Source organism: Artemia franciscana, chromosome 6, assembly GCF_032884065.1.
Source record: "Artemia franciscana chromosome 6, ASM3288406v1, whole genome shotgun sequence".
NCBI lineage: Eukaryota > Metazoa > Arthropoda > Branchiopoda > Anostraca > Artemiidae > Artemia > Artemia franciscana.
This window is the reverse complement of record NC_088868.1, coordinates 11,821,441-11,842,481: the sequence shown is the minus strand read 5'-3', so window position 1 is coordinate 11,842,481 and position 21,041 is coordinate 11,821,441. Positions and strand designations below refer to the sequence as shown.

The 21,041-nt window shown below is 31.3% G+C and overlaps 2 long non-coding RNA genes across 2 annotated transcripts in view; one reads left to right on the top strand and one right to left on the bottom strand.

Moving 5' to 3' along the window:
- Positions 1-21,041, top strand: part of LOC136028053 (uncharacterized) — a 90,332-nt gene that overhangs the window by 49,398 nt on the left and 19,893 nt on the right. The gene's annotated exons all lie outside the window — the stretch shown is intronic.
- LOC136028051 (uncharacterized) lies at positions 17,090-18,678 on the bottom strand. Its single transcript, XR_010617723.1, has 2 exons — positions 18,046-18,678; positions 17,090-17,315 (listed from the first exon to the last, which is right to left on the bottom strand). It is a non-coding gene; the product is annotated as an uncharacterized LOC136028051 (long non-coding RNA).

Here is a 21,041-nt window from a genome sequence, read left to right as displayed (position 1 = left end):
TGATGGTTTTATGGACCATCCTTCTTTTAATTGTCCTACTAAACGTAAAAAACGATCGAGAGGACATAGGAAAAATAATAGAAAAAATGAATTAGATGTACATATGCTTTCTATAGATCTATGCAAGCTATTTGAAGCTAGGGGTATGATTTCTGTAATAAAATGTCTAAATAATTTATCCAAGAGGAATTTAATCAAACTTTTCTGGATTATTAAGAATAATACAGCTCTTGATTATAATTTTAAAGTAATATGTGATACAATTTGCATTTAAACTAAAACGAAATTTATTTCAAAAAAGAAAAAGTTCGATAAGATTAGTAATAAGGATAACAGATTATATATACCTATTAATTTTACTTGTAAGCAGATTGAAGATATTAATTTACCAGAAATTGCCAAGATCATTTTGTCCCATGGACTTCTGTTAAGAGTACATTGTATAATAAATATTTTGCATGCAAGTTACATGGTAATGTTAATTGTAGAACAACCAATGTAATTTACCTATTAGAAAGTAATAAATGCTGCCTACAATATGTGGGGGAAACAACTAATAAGATATATAAAAGATTTTCTGGACATAAGACAACAGTTAATAATGAAAAAACTAATAACTATCTAGTTCAACATTGTAATAATGGTAAATGTTCCATATCATATATAACTGTCACAATTTTAGAAAATTTAGAATTAGAAAATTTAAATAAAGAAGAGAAGAATAATAGACTACGTAAACAGGAGGATTTCTAGATCCATACTCTTGGTACAGCTTATCCTTTTGGGCTAAATGATCGTGTAGCAAAATATGGTGACATGTCTCATGTTGTTGTTAAATGAATTGATGGTTTTATGGACCATCCTTCTTTTACTTGTCCTACTAAACGTAAAAAACGATCGAGAGGACATAGGAAAAATAATAGAAAAATTGAATTAGATGTAAATATGCTTTCTATAGATCTATGCCAGCTACTTGAGGCTAGGGATATGATTTCTGTAATAAAATGTCTAAATAATTTATCCAAGAGGAATTTAATCAAACTTTTCTGGATTGTTAAGAATAATACAGCTCTTGATTATAATTTTAAAGTAATATGTGATACAATTTGCATTCTAACTAAAACGAAATTTATTTCAAAAAAGAAAAAGCTCGATAAGATTAGTAATAAGGATAACAGATTATATTTACCTATTAATTTTACTTGTAAGCAGATTGAAGATATTAATTTACCAGAAATTTTAAATCAGCGGCATGTGAAACAGGCCCTTCCTAGTAATTTGAATTATATTGATAGCCCAGTTTTAACTTATAAATTTTCAAAAACTATTGGGAAAACTATTTTTAATCATAATTTAATACTAAAAAGACTAGATAGTGATATAAATTGGAAACCGGTTTGTAATTGTAAGCAACTTGGCCCATTTGTAAATCCTACTTACAAACATGTTATAACAGGGGACTTGTCAATAATAAAGCAAGATGATCTTCAAATTATAATGAATAAAGGGGCTAATTTCCGTCTTTCTCATCATCTGAAACCATCGAGTGTTCTTGATGGCTTGGAAAATGATTTTGATTTAAATATTGATAAGTGGTGTAAGAAAGAGAATAAAAATAAAGAGAGTTTTCAATGTTGGAAGAATTTAATTATTAGTAGAATAAGAAATAAAATATATTCTAACTTAAAAAATAGTAACACTAAATCATTATTTTATAATGAGAAGATTAAACAAGCAATTGCTAATCTAAAGAATGAATTTGTAATTGTGCCAGTGGATAAAGCTAATAATAATTTTGCCATAATTTGTCAGAAGCTGTATTGTGATATCTTAAAAAGGGAGTTACATACAACTAATGTTTACGAAAAGGTAAATATAGAGGATGAGAATTTAATTGAAAAGACTGAAGAAATACTTTTAAAAAATTTTAATATTAAAATAAATCACAATGATAAAAAGTTCCCTTTCCTATATTGGACTGTAAAATTTCATAAAAATCCCCCTAAACCACGGTATATTGCTGGAGCAGCTAAATGTCCAACCCGCATTGCTGTTACTGACCTCTCTTTAATTTTAAAGGAAATTGTAAATAAACTTAAAACCTATTGTTCTGGTATTAAAAAATTTTCGAATTTTAATCCATATTGGAGTGTTAATAATTCACAGCAGGTGATAGATTCTTTAACAATGGTTTCAGCTAAAAGAATTGAGTCTTTCGATTTTGCGACAATGTATACTAATTTATCACTTAATGTAGTGTTTGATAATTTAAAATCTGTTATCAAGAAATCTTTCCTCTTATCTAGTAAAAGGTTCTTAAAAATAGACATTTATAATAAAAAAGCTATATGGACAAATTGCTTTAATACTACAGTTAACTTGAGATGTTACAGCTTGGATATGATTTTTGAGTTATTAGAATTTGTTTTATACAATACTTATATAAGATTTGGGGGTGATTTGTACAAGCAAATTGTGGGAATTCCCATGGGGGGGAATGCCAGCCCATTTATAGCTGACTTGTTTTTAAGTCAACTAGAATATAACTAGAATATAAACTAGAATATAAATATATGATGGATAAGAATAATCCAATTAATTTAAAACATGCTTTGTCAAATAATAAAAGATATTTAGATGATATTTTGGTCTTAAATTGTAAGGATTTCATTGATATTTCTAAAAATATATATCCATCAGAGCTTATTCTTGAGCCTAGTCATGGTGCTGGTCATGAAGATCATTTCTTAGAAATTTCTTAGAATATATAGAATAAATCATTTCTTAGAATATATATATATATATATATATATATATATATATATATATATATATATATATATATATATATATATATATATATATATATACACATATATTGACGTCATGCTTAGTGACAGACAAATGGACAGACGGACAGTACATTTTTATTTATATCTATCTATACTAGCTGATGCCAGGTGGTTTCGCCACCTGGCCCCAGCTAGCGACACACGGTAGGCTTCTATATATGGTTTCTCGTTGTCCCTTGTATTTTAACCGCACACAATCTTTTCGTATTGAAGTTTTTTCAACGATATTTGATTATTAAAGCAAATCCGATTTATAACAATAACAATAATTTATAACTACTAAGCTTCAAAATTTTAGGTTTCTTTTTTAAGATTTTTGAATTGCTTTAATCTATTGTCAAAATATATTCAAATATTTTCGCAATTACCAGTTTTTACTCTTTAAATAGTTTTAAATAGTTTTTTCACTATCAGAGTTGACAAAAATTTTTGTCAACTCTGATGGTAAAAACTCTGTATGGAGGAGAGTCATTAAGAATTGTCAGGCATTAAGCAATGCCTGGATTGTCTGGAGAGTCAGGAGGATTGTCAGGCATCAAGTCATTCTACTCAAAAATGTAAGAAATGACATATCCGATAGTTTTACATTTAACATATAAAACTATGGTACAAACTGGGTATCCTTGCGACAGGTTGAATCGAACCTGCGAACCTTCACTTTTGAGGTGAGGAATCGTCCAGTACACCACCGCAAGGTATGTAATATTTTTGTTGTTGTGTAACAAGGATAATGTAAGACTGTAAATATAATACTATAATATATCTATCTATATATCTTTCTCTATATATATAAAAATAAGTTGTAAGTATGACCGTTACACTATGTATATATATATATGTATTTTCGTTTGAGGGTTTGCATATGACTTGTGAAAAATAAAGAAGAAAATGAAAACTAAAAAAAGAAAAAAGGTAAAAACTAAAAAAAGAAAAACCTATAAAGAAAAAAACAAAAACAAAATAAAAAAATTAAAAAAGGTAAAAAACTAAAAAGAAAAAAAAAGCTTAAAAAACTAAAATGTTTAAAAACTAAAACAAAGAAACAACTAAAAAAAGAAAAAATTAAAAAAAAGAGAAAACATATATATAAATAAAAAAAAGCTAAAAAACTAAAAGAAAACAAAAAACTAAAAAAGAAAAAAAAACTAAATAAAGAAAAAACCTAAAAAGAAAAAAACTAAAAAAGAAATAAGAAAAATTAAAAAAAGAAAAACTAAAAAAGAAAAAAAAAAAAAAAGAAAACAAAGGTAAACAACTAAAAATAACAACTAAAGAAAAAAAAAAAAACAAACTGAAAAAGCTAAAAAAGAAAAAAAATACAAAAAGAACAAAAAAATAGTCTCAAATCAACAGCAAAAGCAACAGCTGTTGATGTTAAAAGCCGCAATTGTGGCCAACTCTTATTTGCTGTTCTTAAGAAGTCTCTGTAAAGAATCAATCTAAAACAAAGAAATAGCCTCAAATAGACAGCAAAAGCAACAGTTGTTGATGCTAAAAGCTGCAATGACCAATACTTAGTTAATTAAATGATAAATCTAAACGGCAATGTAATCATTAGTGGTTTTGTTTAACACTGAACTATAGAAAAGTACCGGTATATCCACTACAATAACTGGAGATAACATTAGCATGTAAATAGTAAAAACTAGGTTGAAACCCCTTCCAGGCTCTTAACCTCTTCTAGGGGTAACCTCTTAACCTCTAGGGTAAAATACAAAAAGCCTTATATAGGAGGGGTGGGTGGGTGGTATGCACAGAGCTTAAACCCTCCCCTCACAAAAAATGGTCCGATTCATAAGAAAAAGTAAAAAAAAAGAGAGAGAGGCCCAATGCCCCCGGGGAAACGTCTAAGTTAAAAGATTTGCCCATTATTTGCGTATAGTATTTGTTACTGGGAAGTATGCATACATTTGTCAGGTGGGGGGGGATTTTCTGTTGGATAATTTTCCAAGGGGGAAATTTCCAGGAGAGGTAAGTTTCCAAGGGTGAATTTTTCAGCGAAAATTTTACGCTTCTGTACTTCTTGGTTAGTATGGGCTTTATAGCACCGTCTTGATTATCTCGCCTAAGAATTGTATTACCAAATAACCGTGCTGTTCTGTACTTCTTTATTGGTATGGGCTTCATAGCACCGTCTTGATTATCTCGCCTAAGAATTGTATTACCAAATAACCGTGCTGCTCTTTACTTCTTCATAGCGTCTTCTTGCACCTTCGGCTTTATAGCACCTTCTTGATTATCAATAATCAATTGATTATCAATAGATTGGGAATAGTGTAACAGAAAAACAAACAGACAAACAAACAGTATATTTTTGTAGAAATGTAATGAGCTAACTGTTAATACAGATTTTATTATTGAATACTTGACTAACATAGTGGTAAAGAAAATGGAATAGAACTGAAACCTGTTTTTTTAGTTTTTTTTTTAAATGATTGCCATTGGGCTGAATTTTTGATTTTTTTTTTCCTTTTTTTCTCTTGATTTTCTTTTTTTCATTTGTTTCTTTTTGTTTTTTCCTTTTTTTAGTTTTTCTTTTTTTAGTTTTTCTTTTTTTTCAGCTTTTTTTGTTTTTGTTTTTTTTTAGTAATTTTTAGTTTTTCATTTTTTATTTTTTGGATTTTTTTATTTTTTTTCGTTTTTTAGTTTTGTGTTTTTTTAGTTTCTTCTTTTTTTTGTTTTTTACCTGTTTTTTTTTTTTGCTTTTTTAGTTTTCTTTTCTTCTTTATTTTTTAGTATTTTTTATTTTTTTCATTTTTTTAGTTTTTTCTTTTGTTTTTTTTATCTTATTCTATTTTTTGTTTTTTTTAATATATTTTTTTAATGTTTTTTAGTTTTTTCCTTTTTTTCTTTTTAATTTTTTTAATTTTTTACCTTTACATTTTTTTCCTCGATTTATTCTTATTTTTCTGCTTTGTTTCTTAGTTTTTTCTCCTTTCTTGTTTTTTTTGTTTATTTCTTTTTTTGCTTTTAATTTTTCTTTTTTGTTTTTCCTTTTTTTCAGTTTCTTTTTTATTTTTTAGCTTTCATTTTATTTTTTTTATTTTTTATTTTTTTTTCTTTTTTAGTTTTTTTTCTTTTTTAGTTTTTTTCTTTTCTTTACTTTTTTCTTTTTTAGCCGTCAGATATGACTTTTGATTTTACATCAGAAATTTATAACTACACTTTAGTTATTATAGAAGATTTGTGCGTACGTATGGCAAACAAACCTCTTCAGTATTTGGGAATGCCTTCACCTAACCGTATCGCTGCTGCTTCGACATGTGTAGAATTGGATCGTGAACAAAGTTACAGTACGAGTGATCTATTGTCGTATGTACAAAATAACATTTCCAAGTTAACGTCGGAACAAAAAGACATTTATGATACGATAGACTCAATTTCAGGACGTATACAACTACCTGCTGATTTCTGTAATTTAGTGACGTCCAAAAATGAATTGATTGAAAAAGTATTTCCGAATATTCTAAAAAATTATAAAAATAATAAATGGCTAAGTGAAAGAGCGATTCTCGCACCCAAAAATATAGACGTTCACGAAATCAACAATATTGTTTTGACCAAGATTCGAGACCAGGCAGTCCTTTACAAGTCAGTCGACACAGTTTTGGAACCAAATGAAGCGGTTAATTATCCATCTGAATTTTTAAATTCCATAGATCTTTCAGGGTTTCCACCACACGTGCTACAACTAAAAATAGGCGTACCAATAATACTTTTAAGAAATATCAACCCACCAAAGCTTTGCAATGGCACGCGACTTGCCGTAAAAAAAAACAATGGAAAACCTAATAGAGGCCACAATCTTGACAGGGCCTTTTGAGGGTGAGGCTGTTCTTATTCCTTACATTCCCATGATTCCAACGGATCTGCCTTTTCAATTTAAAAGATTGTAATTCCCAATTCGATTAGCATTTGCAATCACTATTAACAAAGCTCAAGGTCAATCATTAGAAAAATGTGGTATAGATCTTAATACTGATTGTTTTTCCCATGGACAATTGTACGTTGCATGTTCGAGGGTCGGTAAACCTGACAATCTATTTATATGCAGCAACAATTGGACAGCGAAGAATGTTGTATATTCGCAAGTTTTACGCAGTTAATTTGTATTGTATCTATCTATCTATCTATCTATATAAAAACGACTTGTGTGTATGCATGTTTGTTTGTTTGTAAAAAGAGCGTTTGCATATGACGTCATTATTAGTACATACGGCTTTGTATATGCACAGACAATGGGAAAGCCAAGAATGTTGTATATTCGCAATTTTTACGTAGTTTAACTCCTGCAGACGAAATGAATGCTTGCCTGAAAAATTCTAATTTATGGGCACAAGTAAAAATATTTAAATTAACTACAAATATGCGTGTCCGATTGTAGTCCAGCTGTTGTTCACTTAGCAGTACATTTACAGAATGGTCAACGTGTTTATTTCACGGAAAAGAACGTGCAACAAAGAGCCCTGAATCCACCGAATACAACATTAACGGCTTTTTTTTCGCTTTGCAAAAATGATTCTTTTGCAAAAAAACTGCTGTATACTGAAGTGCCTTCGTATTACACGTGGAATACTAAAAATAAAGTATTTAAACGTCGAAAACAGGGTAAGTCAGTCGACGGCCAACCTACCATCTTCAAAGATACCACGATAGGAAGACTCTACACCGTTCACCCCAATCAACATGAATGCGACTTTCTACGCCTGCTTTTGGTGAATGTACCCGGTCCGACATCCTTTGAGTATTTGAGAACTGTAAACGGTACTATACATGACACTTACCGTAGTGCATGCCAAGCTCTGAATTTATTGGAGAATGACCAACACTGGGATAACTGCATCAATGACGCGTGCGAAACGTCAACCCCAAGTCAAATTCGTGCATTGTTTGGCATCATTTTAACAACTTGCTCTCCATCAGCTCCTACAGAGTTATGGGAAAAATATAAGTCAAAAATGTCCGAAGATATACTCCATCGAAAACAGTTAGAGACGTCAGATATGACTTTTGATTTTACATCAGAAATTTATAACTACACTTTAGTTATTATAGAAGATTTGGGCGTACGTATGGCAAACAAACCTCTTCAGTATTTGGGAATGCCTTCACCTAACCGTATCGCTGCTGTTTCGACATGTGTAGAATTGGATCGTGAACAAAGTTACAGTACGAGTGATCTATTGTCGTATGTACAAAATAACATTTCCAAGTTAACGTCGGAACAAAAAGACATTTATGATACGATAGACTCAATTTCAGGACGTATACAACTACCTGCTGATTTCTGTAATTTAGTGACGTCCAAAAATGAATTGATTGAAAAAGTATTTCCGAATATTCTAAAAAATTATAAAAATAATAAATGGCTAAGTGAAAGAGCGATTCTTGCACCCAAAAATATAGACGTCCACGAAATCAACAATATTGTTTTGACCAAGATTCGAGACCAGGCAGTCCTTTACAAGTCAGTCGACACAGTTTTGGAACCAAATGAAGCGGTTAATTATCCATCTGAATTTTTAAATTCCATAGATCTTTCAGGGTTTCCACCACACGTGCTACAACTAAAAATAGGCGTACCAATAATACTTTTAAGAAATATCAACCCACCAAAGCTTTGCAATGGCACGCGACTTGCCGTAAAAAAAAACAATGGAAAACCTAATAGAGGCCACAATCTTGACAGGGCCTTTTGAGGGTGAGGCTGTTCTTATTCCTTACATTCCCATGATTCCAACGGATCTGCCTTTTCAATTTAAAAGATTGCAATTCCCCATTCGATTAGCATTTGCAATCACTATTAACAAAGCTCAAGGTCAATCATTAGAAAAATGTGGTATAGATCTTAATACTGATTGTTTTTCCCATGGACAATTGTACGTTGCATGTTCGAGGGTCGGTAAACCTGACAATCTATTTATATGCAGCGACAATTGGACAGCGAAGAATGTTGTATATTCGCAAGTTTTACGCAGTTAATTTGTATTGTATCTATCTATCTATCTATCTATATAAAAACGAGTTGTGTGTATGCATGTTTGTTTGTTTGTAAAAAGAGCGTTTGCATATGACGTCATTATTAGTACATACGGCTTTGTATATGCACAGACAATGGGAAAGCCAAGAATGTTGTATATTCGCAATTTTTACGTAGTTTAACTCCTGCAGACGAAATGAATGCTTGCCTGAAAAATTCTAATTTATGGGCACAAGTAAAAATATTAAAATTAACTACAAATATGCGTGTCCGATTGCAAAACGATGACTCTGGTCAAACATTTTCAGATCAATTGCTGGCAATTGGAAACGGAAAGCTCCCAGTAGTGGGAAAGCCAAAAATGTTGTATATTCGCAATTTTTACGTAGTTTGAAACACATATATAAATCTATCTATATTTACAGGTGGGACACAGGGACACAACTGCAATGGCGCGTAACTAATATGGCGTGGGAAAGGCTGAAAGACAGTACGATACTAGTTGGTAAGAATTTGAGGGTGGTGCTTACTTATACTTAAGAATGAGCGTTCTAAGCTAGAAGGACCTCGCTACTACCTAAGAGTTTCATGACCAGAAAGTACATTATTAATATACCTAAAATGACTTCGGTTGCATTGAAATTACCCTATAGGTGAGAAAATCTTCCATTCGTCGGCCTCCGAAGTGACACTTCAGCTGTGATGGAACCTTCCTACCAGCTAAAGGTGTAATGACCATAAATTATTCTATACTTGGGCCCGCAAAGGGACTCTTCGCATCCATTAGTCCCCAATTACAAGCTAAGAATTTAAGAGCCAGAAATTACCCTATACATCAGGGTAGAGTACTTCCTTTGCGTTTCAGCTATTGTAATGTTCTAACGAATCTTAGAATACATACAGAGGGAATGGACAGATGAAGTGCACCTTTATATCGTTAGGTTTGTTTAAAAATAAATCAAACTCAAATTTTAATTCAAAACTAGTTTTTTGAACACCGATTAACAAACGAGATTAGAAAAATTTATTAATTGGAGGGACTGATTTGTTTTTACTGCCCAGCTTCTAAAGTCTTAGAATAAGATTGGATATGGTTACCTTCATTTCTTTTTAATGCTAATAAAGTTAATAGTGTTTGAGCCTTATCACTAAGCAGTTGATATTCTTATTTTACTAGATTATGCTATTTTTTTAACAGTATCTGGTCAATAAATAACGAACGAATGAATGCAATTACAAAAAAAGAACAAAAGAGTTCATAAAACGATTAGTATGGCTTTTATATGGTTCCATTAATATACAGATATATGTTTTTTCGAATTAACCGTCCCTCCACCCTCCCCCCCCATAGATGGCCGAATCGGAGAAATGACTATTTTTAATTTAATCTGGTCTGGTCCTCATTTTTTCTAGTTTTTCAGAATTAACCCTTCCCCCAACTCCGCCAAAGAGAGCGGACCCGTTCCGGTTATGTCAATCACGCACCTAGAATTCGTGCTTATTTTTCCCACCAAGTCTTATCCCGATCCCTTCATTCTAAGCGTTTTCTAAGATTTTAGGCTTCCCCCCAACTACCCCCAATCTAATTAAATCAGGTCGGGATTTAAAGTAAGAGCTCTGAAACACGATATTCTTCTAAATATCAAATTTTATTAAGATCCAACCACCCACTCGTAAGTTAAAAACTCCTCATTTTTTCTGATTTTTCCGAATTAACCATCTCCCCACTCCCCGCTCCCCCAGATGATCGAATCGGGGAAACGGCTATTTCTATTTTAATTTAGTCTGGTCCCTGATACGCCTGCCAAATTTAATCGTCCTAGCTTATCTGGAAGTGTAAAGAAAACTTTTTTACTGACATTCTGTAGAGTGAGTGATTCTGTTGATGTAAGTAGTAAGGTTCTTTTGGTGAAAAGCCTATTTTAAAAGTTAAATCACTGCGGTACTTCGGCTTCCATATTGATTCTAATCTATCATGGAAGCATCATAGCGACATTATCACCGCCAAAATTGGCATCCTCTAGAGATTGAAGCATATTCAATCTTGAAGCATATGAGGTCAGTTGTGTTTAGATGAGAGCTGTTACCCTTGGGGTATTTGAAAGATAATGATAGTCTTTTGTCTTTTTCATTATTATTTTAATTAGTGTTGGATGCTTCTAAGAACATTTGTGTATGTTTTATTTTCTTTTTTTAGGATACCCTTAGGAATGTTTATGTAGTTAATCGCTACGCGTTAGCAAAATTCATATTTTTCCCTAGCATAGTGATTTATATCTGCAGTAGTTTTATTTTTGTTTATTATGTAAATAAAGTCAAGTCAAGTAAAAAAAGTTAGCCAGGTGGGTGGATAAATCGCAATTTATGGATTAAATTGTGATTGAGAGAATGTTGACTATACCTGTTGGCGGGTGGTAAAAATACTTTATGTGTTTTCAGACAAAGGGTATAGGTCCATTCGTGAAGACCAAGTCTCCTTCCTACCCCATCCAAAAGTTACAACAGTTGGTCAAAATGAAGTGCTCAACTTGGGCAAGTGATAGCCACCATTCGTAAGTTTATTTGAGAGGGTTATTACCCTTTCCGCAAATGTAAGTCCAATTGATTTGTTAGGTATGTGAGAAAAATTTACTATTGATTTACAACCTACAATGTTCAATGCATTCAGCATTTCAGGCAACACAGAACAAAGGCAGACAATTTCAAGCCCAGACAAAAATCATATTGTCTGTTCTATAATTTATAATTAGATTATAAATTTTTTTTTCGTAGTAGAACATCTTTGGTTAATCCCCTAATTTTATTCTTATAAAATTGAAAAAAAATCTCTGCACTTTATCCGTATCTAATTGTTTTTAAAATCATGAAGTAGAAACACTGAATAATTGCATGAAGCAGACCATTCAATCTATGATTGATAATTAAATAATAGAATCAAGTTTTTTAACTGCAAGTACGGAGCGACATTTAAACTTAAAAGGAACATAAATTATTCCGTATATGAAAGGGGTTGTCCCCTCCTCAACGCCGCGTTCTTTACGTTAAAGTTTGACTCTTTGTCACAACTCTACTTTTTAGAACAATAAACAAAACTTCAGTGTAAAGAGCGAGGTGTTGAGGAGGGGACAACCCTTTTCATATATGAAATAATTTCTGTTTGTTTTAAGTTTTAATGTCGCTATTTACTTGCAGATAAAAAGAAACTTTTTTATTTAATTACTGGATGTTTTTGAATTAAGGCGTTTTGATTTTGGCTCACCGCATATGAATAAATAAAACAAAATTTGTATATACATTTTTTTACTAATTGGCTTTCTAATAGTTTTGATTGAGGGGTGGGAAAAGAGGCCTAGTTACCCCCCAATTTTTGGCTAATTAAAAATGCTACTAGGTTTTTGTTTTTACAAATGTTTTTGTTAGTAATAAACATACGCACCTTACGAGTTAGCTTAGGTAACAAACTTATATATTTGTGTATTTTTATTACGTTTATTAGTGGGTTTGCCCCCTCGTCAATTCCTCGTTCTTTACACTAAAGCTTGAATTTTGTCCCAAATCTCTCAAAATGACTCCTGAACCACAAAAGCCGTAGAATAACTAGTTGAAATTACTAAAAATACTTTAGCGTAAAGAGCAAGGTATTGTGGAAGAGAACGAACTCCCTTAAATAAGTAATATGTTATGTTTGCTTTAAGTTTTAATGTTGATCATTACTTCCAGTTGCAAAAAAATATTTATTTTCTCATTGTCTTTTTATAAATAATACTAGTAATTCCTGCACCCCCTTCATGGAAATTTTCTTCCCTCATGAAAAACTCTTCCATGGAAAGATCCTCCAACGTAGCCTCCCCCCCTCGAAACACCCCCCCCCCTAACACAAATAAGTCCCCTTGAAAACGTCTGTACATTATTAGCAACTACTATATGTAAACTATGGTCAAAGTTTATTACTTGCCACCCCTTCCCCGGGAGCTGTGGTGGATTTAGTCATCCCCAAAGACATAGCTATTTGGTTTTCGACTAAGCTGAACAGAATGGCTATCTCAAAATTTTGATCCAGTGACTGTTTAGAAAAAATGTGCGTTAGAAGAGACTTTGGTGGCCCCCTCGGGGGCTTGGAGAGAACTTGAAACTTCTAGTGCAGTGTTCTCGGATACGCTGGATCTGATGGTGTTATTTCCGTTAAGATTCTGTGACTTTTAGGGGGTATTTCCCCTAATTTCCAAATTAAGGCAATACTAAAAAAACTAAAAAAGCAAAAAACAAAAAAAAAGTAAAAAACTAAAAACTAAAAAAGAAAAAAAGACAAAAACAAACTAAAAAAAGGTATTAACTACAAAAAAAACTAAAAAGAAAAAAAACTAAAAAAACTAAAAACTGTAAAAGAAAAAAAACTAAAAAAAGGAAAAAAACTGAAAAATAAATGAGAAAAGGAAAACTAAAAACCGGGACACTGGGAATATAAATGACGACCGGGACACTCAAAGAGAAATTACAGACCGGGACACCGGGACACAAATGATGACCGGGATACTGGGAATATAAATGACGACCGGGACACAGGGACACAACTACAAGGGGATGCCGGGGGCACAGGGGGATATATAAATGACGACGAGGACACAGGGAATGTTCGATTAGCAATCACCATCAACAAAGCTCAAGGTCAGTCATTAGAATAACCAGGTATAGATCTGAATACGGATTGTTTTTCCCATGGGCAATTTTATGTTGCATGTTCAAGAGTCGGTAAACCTGACAATCTATTTATATGCACAGACAATGGGACATCGAAGAATGTTGTATATTCCCAATATTACGTAGTTAAAAACACACACTTAATTTGCAATTAGTCAAATTATCTCAGGCTTGTAACTTTTGACCGGTATGACTAAACTTGATGAAACTTATGTATTTAAAATCAGCATTAAAATGCAATTCGGTAAAATTCTAGTTAATTGACTTGCTATCTCAGAAAGGGTTTAGGTTAGGAAAATGAAACTTTCAGGGAGGGGTCTACAGGCTAACGTATGTCCCGAAAAGGTATTTTAAAGTACCCCCTTCCACTCCTTCTCCCTCTAGAGGGCCCTGAAATTTGCCTACATGACAGATCTATACCTATTGAAATTTTAACAAAACAACATTTTACCTTCATTTTCAGTTACTAGTTGCTTTTTCTCTGTCTTTAGTTCTGAAAATGCAATGCCTGTTATTTGAGTAAAATTTTGAGCCCATATCAATATGTCTTTTCAAAATTTAGGAAATGTATTTGCATATCTTTAAAACCTTATTAAATGGAATTGAGCAAAGTTATGAAGCTGAAAACAATTTTGTTGTACTTCGATTAAGCAGAGTATCTATTTTGCAAGGTTTCACTTTTATAACACATATATTTTTAAAGGTCATAAAATGTCAGGGCCTTCTAGAGGGAGAAGAAGTGGAGGTAGTTGCTTCAAAATACCTTCCCGGGATATACCTTAGACTTTAGATTCATCCCTGAAAGTTTCATTTTCCTAACCTAAACCCTTTCTGAGATAACAAGAAGTCAATTAACTAGAATTTTACCTGCAATTCTTTTGATGTAACAATTTGTATCAAAACTCTTTTTCTTAGGGTTTGGGTTACTATTGAGCCGGGTCGCTCCTTACTACAGTTTGTTGCCACGAACTATTTGAAAATATAACTTGTAAATGTAAATGAATAAAAGTATTATATTATACTATAACGTTGAGATAGAACTTACCGATGTCTAAGGTTTTCCCATCCCTTATTTGTTCTTGTTTTTTTTTGCCCATTGTGAAAATTCAATTGCCAAACTATTATTTGACTTGTAACCAACCAAATACAAATGTTCAGCTGTTAGTAATTAGACATGTGAAAAAGCTAAATTCCCTTTAAATCTGGTCGTAATGTTCAAGGAAGTCAACAGTCTTTAGATATTCTGGCACACCCCTTAAGGAGCAATTAAGCCAACGAGAAAGGAGGAAATCTTGTTACGTATTCCAATGGGTATTCACTTTCAACCTTGGAGAATCGCGTGTAGGAGGAAAACAAGAAAAAAAAAGTTTCCTTGCTCATTTTAAGGACCCTTTTTCTGGGAAACCATTTTTCTGATTTAAGCCCTCGGACAAAAACAAAATTCTGCCAAAGATCTTAAAAGCCTTCTTTTTGCTCCAACGTTAGCATGAAAATGAGAGATGTGCCTTTCGGCTTTGGACCCAAAGTTATCTTCTAATTTAAAAGACCCGATTTAAAAGGATTCAAAAGCACAACTAATGTTTTGTTCAGCTTTGCTAAAGCTTTTTGTTCAACTTTTAGCGTGAAAGTAAAATAAATAATTCATATCTTCACTATATGGGTATTTTCAAAGGATCATTGTATACATCACAAACAGTCATGAAGTGTTATAGCAGAAGAAAGATTAGAAAACGAACCAAATTTCTCCACTCACTTAGAAGTTTATCCTATACTTACAGATAAAAATGACGAAGAAGAGAATGGTTTAGACATTGGAAACTGAAATTAAGCAGAAGTCTTTCCCATATTAAATAAAAACAATAAGTTATTTTAACTGAAAGTAAGGAGCGAAATTAAAACTTAAAGCGAACAGAAATTATTCCGCATTTGAAGGAGCTGTTCCCTCCTCAACGCCCCGCTCTTAGGCTAAAGTTTTGTACTGTTTTAAAAAGTAGAGTTACTATACATGTATAGAGTAAGCAGGCACTTGATTTTTAAAAGGGGGTGGGAAGCTCACCCTAGACTTTTGTTCCACCTGTGCCGCCAGGAGAACCCAGGGGATTGAGGAAGAGCATCCAATCATGTTGTTGGTTTGTTAGAAATGACGACCGGGACACATCATATACCAATTCAAAAACGAATGTATTCAAGCCGAAGTAGCTGAGTTGGTAAAGCGTTATGTTCCAGGTCCAAGAGGCTCCAGGCTCGAACCTTGGCCTTAGCATTAACACAAAAGAAGAAAAAAACTTAAAAAGGTAAAAACTACAAAAAAAACTAAAAAGAAAATACTAAAAAAACTAAAAAAGCAAAAAAAAAAAAGTAAAAAACTAAAAACTAAAAAAGAAAAAAAGACAAAAACAAACTAAAAACTGTAAAAGAAAAAAAACTAAAAAAAGGAAAAAAACTGAAAAATAAATGGGAAAAGGAAAACTAAAAACCGGGACACTGGGAATATAAATGACGACCGGGACACTCAAAGAGAAATTACAGACCGGGACACCGGGACACAAATGATGACCGGGATACTGGGAATATAAATGACGACCGGGACACAGGGACACAACTACAAGGGGATGCCGGGGGCACAGGGGGATATATAAATGACGACGAGGACACAGGGAATGTTCGATTAGCAATCACCATCAACAAAGCTCAAGGTCAGTCATTAGAATAACCAGGTATAGATCTGAATACGGATTGTTTTTCCCATGGGCAATTTTATGTTGCATGTTCAAGAGTCGGTAAACCTGACAATCTATTTATATGCACAGACAATGGGACATCGAAGAATGTTGTATATTCCCAATATTACGTAGTTAAAAACACACACACACACACATATATATATATATATATATATATATATATATATATATATATATATATATATATATATATATATATATATATATATATATATATATATATATATATATATATATATATATATATATATATATATATATATATATTATATATATATACTAGCTGTTGGGGTGGCGCTTCGCGCCACCCCAACACCTAGTTGGTGGGGGCGCTTTGCGCCCCCCTCAAGCCCCCCCGCGCGCGTAAGTCGTTACGCGCCATAATAGTTACGCGCCATTGTAGTTGTGTCCCTATGTCCCACCTGTGAATATAGATAGATATATATATATATATATATATATATATATATATATATATATATATATATATATATATATATATATATATATATATATATATATATATATATATATATATATATATATATATATATATATATGGTTTTAACTACGTAAAACTTGCGAATATACAACATTCTTTGCTGTCCCATTGTCTTTGCATATAAATAGATTGTCAGGTTTACCGACTCTTGAACATGCAACATATAATGGTCCATGGGAAAACAATCTGTATTCAGATCTATACCTCATGATTCTAATGATTGCCCTTGAGCTTTGTTGATGGTGATTGCTAATCGACCATTCCCTGTCCCGGTGTCCCGGTCGTCATTTATATCCCCCTGTTTCCCCCGGTGTCCCCGTTGTAGTTGTGTCCCTGTGTCCCGGTCGTCATTTATATTCCCTGTGTCCCGGTCGTCATTTGTATCCCGGTGTCCCGGTCTGTATATACATTCGTTTTTTAGTTTTGTTTTTCTCCTTTATTTTTTTCCTTTTTTTTTCTTTTTTAGTTTATTTAGATTTTTAGATTTTTTAGTTTTTTTATTAGTTTTTAGTTTTTTTTCTTTTTTTTGTAGTTTTTACCTTCTTTTTAGTTTTGTTAGTTTTTTTTTTTACTTATGTCCTGGTCGTCATTTATACTCCCTGTGTCCCGGTGCTTTGTTGATTGCTAATCGAACATTCCTTTTGTCCTGGTCGCTTTCTCTTTGAGTGTCGTCATTTATTTTTTTCTTTTTTAGTTCTTTTAGTTTTTACCTTTTTTAGTTTTTTTTAGTTTTTTAGATGAAAATTTTTTTTAGTTTTTTCCTTTTTTTCTTTTTAGTTTTTTATTGGTTTTTACCTTTATTTTAGCTTATTTTTCAGTTTTTTCCTTTTTTTTTAGTTTTTTTTTATTTTTTATTTTTTTTAGTTTTTTACCTTTTTTTAGTTTTTTTAGTTTTTTTAGTTTTTTAGCTTTTTTACTTTTTTTATTAGTTTTTAGTTTTTTGTGTAGTTTTTGCCTTTTTTTAGTTTTTTCAGTTTTTTTTTTAGTTTTTTATTGGTTTTTACCTTTATTTTAGCTTATTTTTCAGTTTTTTCCTTTTTTTTAGTTTTTTTTAGTTTTTTGTTTTTTTAGTTTTTTACCTTTTTTTAGTTTTTTTAGTTTTTTTAGTTTTTTAGCTTTTTTATTTTTTTATTAGTTTTTAGTTTTTTTTGTAGTTTTTGCCTTTTTTAGTTTTTTTAGTTTTTTAGCTTTTTTATTAGTTTTTAGTTTTTTTTTGCAGTTTTTGCCTTTTTTTAGTTTTTTTCTTTTTAGTTTTTTTGTAGTTTTTACCTTCTTTTTAGTTTTGTTAGTTTTTTTTTTACTTATGTCCTGGTCGTCATTTATACTCCCTGTGTCCCGGTGCTTTGTTGATTGCTAATCGAACATTCCTTTTGTCCTGGTCGCTTTCTCTTTGAGTGTCGTCATTTATTTTTTTCTTTTTTAGTTCTTTTAGTTTTTACCTTTTTTAGTTTTTTTTAGTTTTTTAGATGAAAATTTTTTTTAGTTTTTTCCTTTTTTTCTTTTTAGTTTTTTATTGGTTTTTACCTTTATTTTAGCTTATTTTTCAGTTTTTTCCTTTTTTTTAGTTTTTTTTATTTTTTATTTTTTTTAGTTTTTTACCTTTTTTTAGTTTTTTTAGTTTTTTTAGTTTTTTAGCTTTTTTACTTTTTTTTATTAGTTTTTAGTTTTTTTTGTAGTTTTTGCCTTTTTTTAGTTTTTTCAGTTTTTTTTTAGTTTTTTATTGGTTTTTACCTTTATTTTAGCTTATTTTTCAGTTTTTTCATTTTTTTTAGTTTTTTTTAGTTTTTAGTTTTTTTAGTTTTTCACCTTTTTTTAGTTTTTTTAGTTTTTTTAGTTTTTTAGCTTTTTTATTTTTTTTATTAGTTTTTATTTTTTTTTTGTAGTTTTTGCCTTTTTTTAGTTTTTTTTTAGTTTTTTAGCTTTTTTATTAATTTTTAGTTTTTTTGTAGTTTTTGCCTTTTTTTAGTTTTTTAGTTTTTTAGCTTTTTATTTTTTTTATTAGTTTTTAGTTTTTTTGTAGTTTTTGCCTTTTTTTAGTTTTTTCAGTTTTCAGTTTTGTCACCTGATCCAGTTTTTTCAGGTGACGTCACCTGATCCACAGATCCACACACAGACAACTTATTTTTATATATATAGATATATATATATATGTATACTAGCTGTTGGGGTGGCGCTTCAAGCCACCCCAACACCTAGTTGGTGGGGGCGCTTCGCACCCCCCCCCAAGCCCCCCCGCGCGCGTAAGTTGTTACGCGCCATATTAGTTACGCGCCATTGTAGTTGTGTCCCTATGTCCCACCTGTGAATATAGATAGATATATAAATATATATATATATATATATATATATATATATATATATATATATATATATATATATATATATATATATATATATATATATATATATATATATATATATATGTTTTTAACTACGTAAAACTTGCGAATATACAACATTCTTTGCTGTCCCATTGTCTGTGCATATAAATAGATTGTCAGGTTTACCGACTCTTGAACATGCAACATATAATGGTCCATGGGAAAACAATCCGTATTCAGATCTATACCTCATGATTCTAATGATTGCCCTTGAGCTTTGTTGATGGTGATTGCTAATCGACCATTCCCTGAGTCGCCATCGTCATTTATATATCCCCCTGTGCACCCCGGCGTCCCCTTTGTAGTTATGTCCCTGTGTCCCGGTCGTCATTTATATTCCCTGTGTCCCGGTCGTCATTTGTGTCCCGGTGTTCCAGTCTGTGATTTCTCTTTGAGTGTCCCGGGCGTCATTTATATTCCTTGTGTCCCGGTGTCCCGGTCGTCATTTATATCCCCCTGTGCCCCCCGGCGTCCCCATTGTAGTTGTGTCCCTGTGTCCCGGTCGTCATTTATATTCCCTGTGTCCCGGTCGTCATTTGTATCCCGGTGTCCCGGTCTGTATATACATTCGTTTTTTAGTTTTGTTTTTCTCCTTTATTTTTTTCCTTTTTTCTTTTTTTTCTTTTTTAGTTTATTTAGATTTTTAGATTTTTTAGTTTTTTTATTAGTTTTTAGTTTTTTTGTAGTTTTTACCATTTTTTTAGTTTTTTTAATTTTTTTTTTTTTACTTATGTCCTGGTCGTCATTTATACTCCCTGTGTCCCGGTCGTCATTTGTGTCTCGGTGCTTTGTTGATTGCTAATTTATATTATATTTTTATTTATATTTTTTATATTTATTAATATTTTTTTAGTTTTCTTTTTCTCTTATTTTTCAGTTTTTTCCTTTTTTTTAGTTTTTTCTTTTTTAGTTTTTAGTTTTTTTTTGTTTTTTACCTTTTTTTAGTTTTTTTAGTTTTTTTAGTTTTTTAGCTTTTTTAGTTTTTTTATTAGTTTTTAGTTTTTTTTTAGTTTTTGCCTTTTTTTAGTTTTTTCAGTTTTTTTTAGTTTTTAGTTTTTTACCTTTTTTTAGTTTTTTTTAGTTTTTTAGCTTTTTTAGTTTTTTTCTTTTTAGTTTTTTTTGTAGTTTTTACCTTTTTTAGTTTTTTTCTTCTTTTGTATTAGTGTGAAATAATTCAGACGTCATATGCGGACAAACACGACGTCACTCGACAGACAGACAGACAGACATAACCCACAAACAACTTATTTTTATATATATTTATTCATATTTTTTTAGTTTTCTTTTTCTCTTTTATTTTTCAGTTTTTTCCTTTTTTTTAGTTTTTTTCTTTTTTAGTGTTTAGTTTTTTTTAGTTTTTTACCTTTTTTTAGTTTTTTTTAGTTTTTTTAGTTTTTTAGCTTTTTTAGTTTTTTTATTAGTTTTTATTTTTTTTGTAGTTTTTGCCATTTTTTATTTTTTTCAGTTTTTTTTTAGTTATTAGATTTTTACCTTTTTTTAGTTTTTTTTAGTTTTTTAGCTTTTTTAGTTTTTTTTTTCTTTTTAGTTTTTTTTGTAGTTTTTACCTTTTTTAGTTTTTTTCTTCTTTTGTATTAGTGTGAAATAATTCAGACGTCATATGCGGACAAACATGACGTCACCTGATCCACACACAGATCCACACACAGACAACTTATTTTTATATATATAGATATATATATATATATATATATATATATACTAGCTGTTGGGGTGGCGCTTCGCGCCACCCCAACACCTAGTTGGTGGGGGCGCTTCGCGCCCCCCCCAAGCCCCCCCGCGCGCGTAAGTCGTTACGCGCCATAATAGTTACGCGCCATTGTAGTTGTGTCCCTATGTCCCACCTGTGAATATAGATATATATAT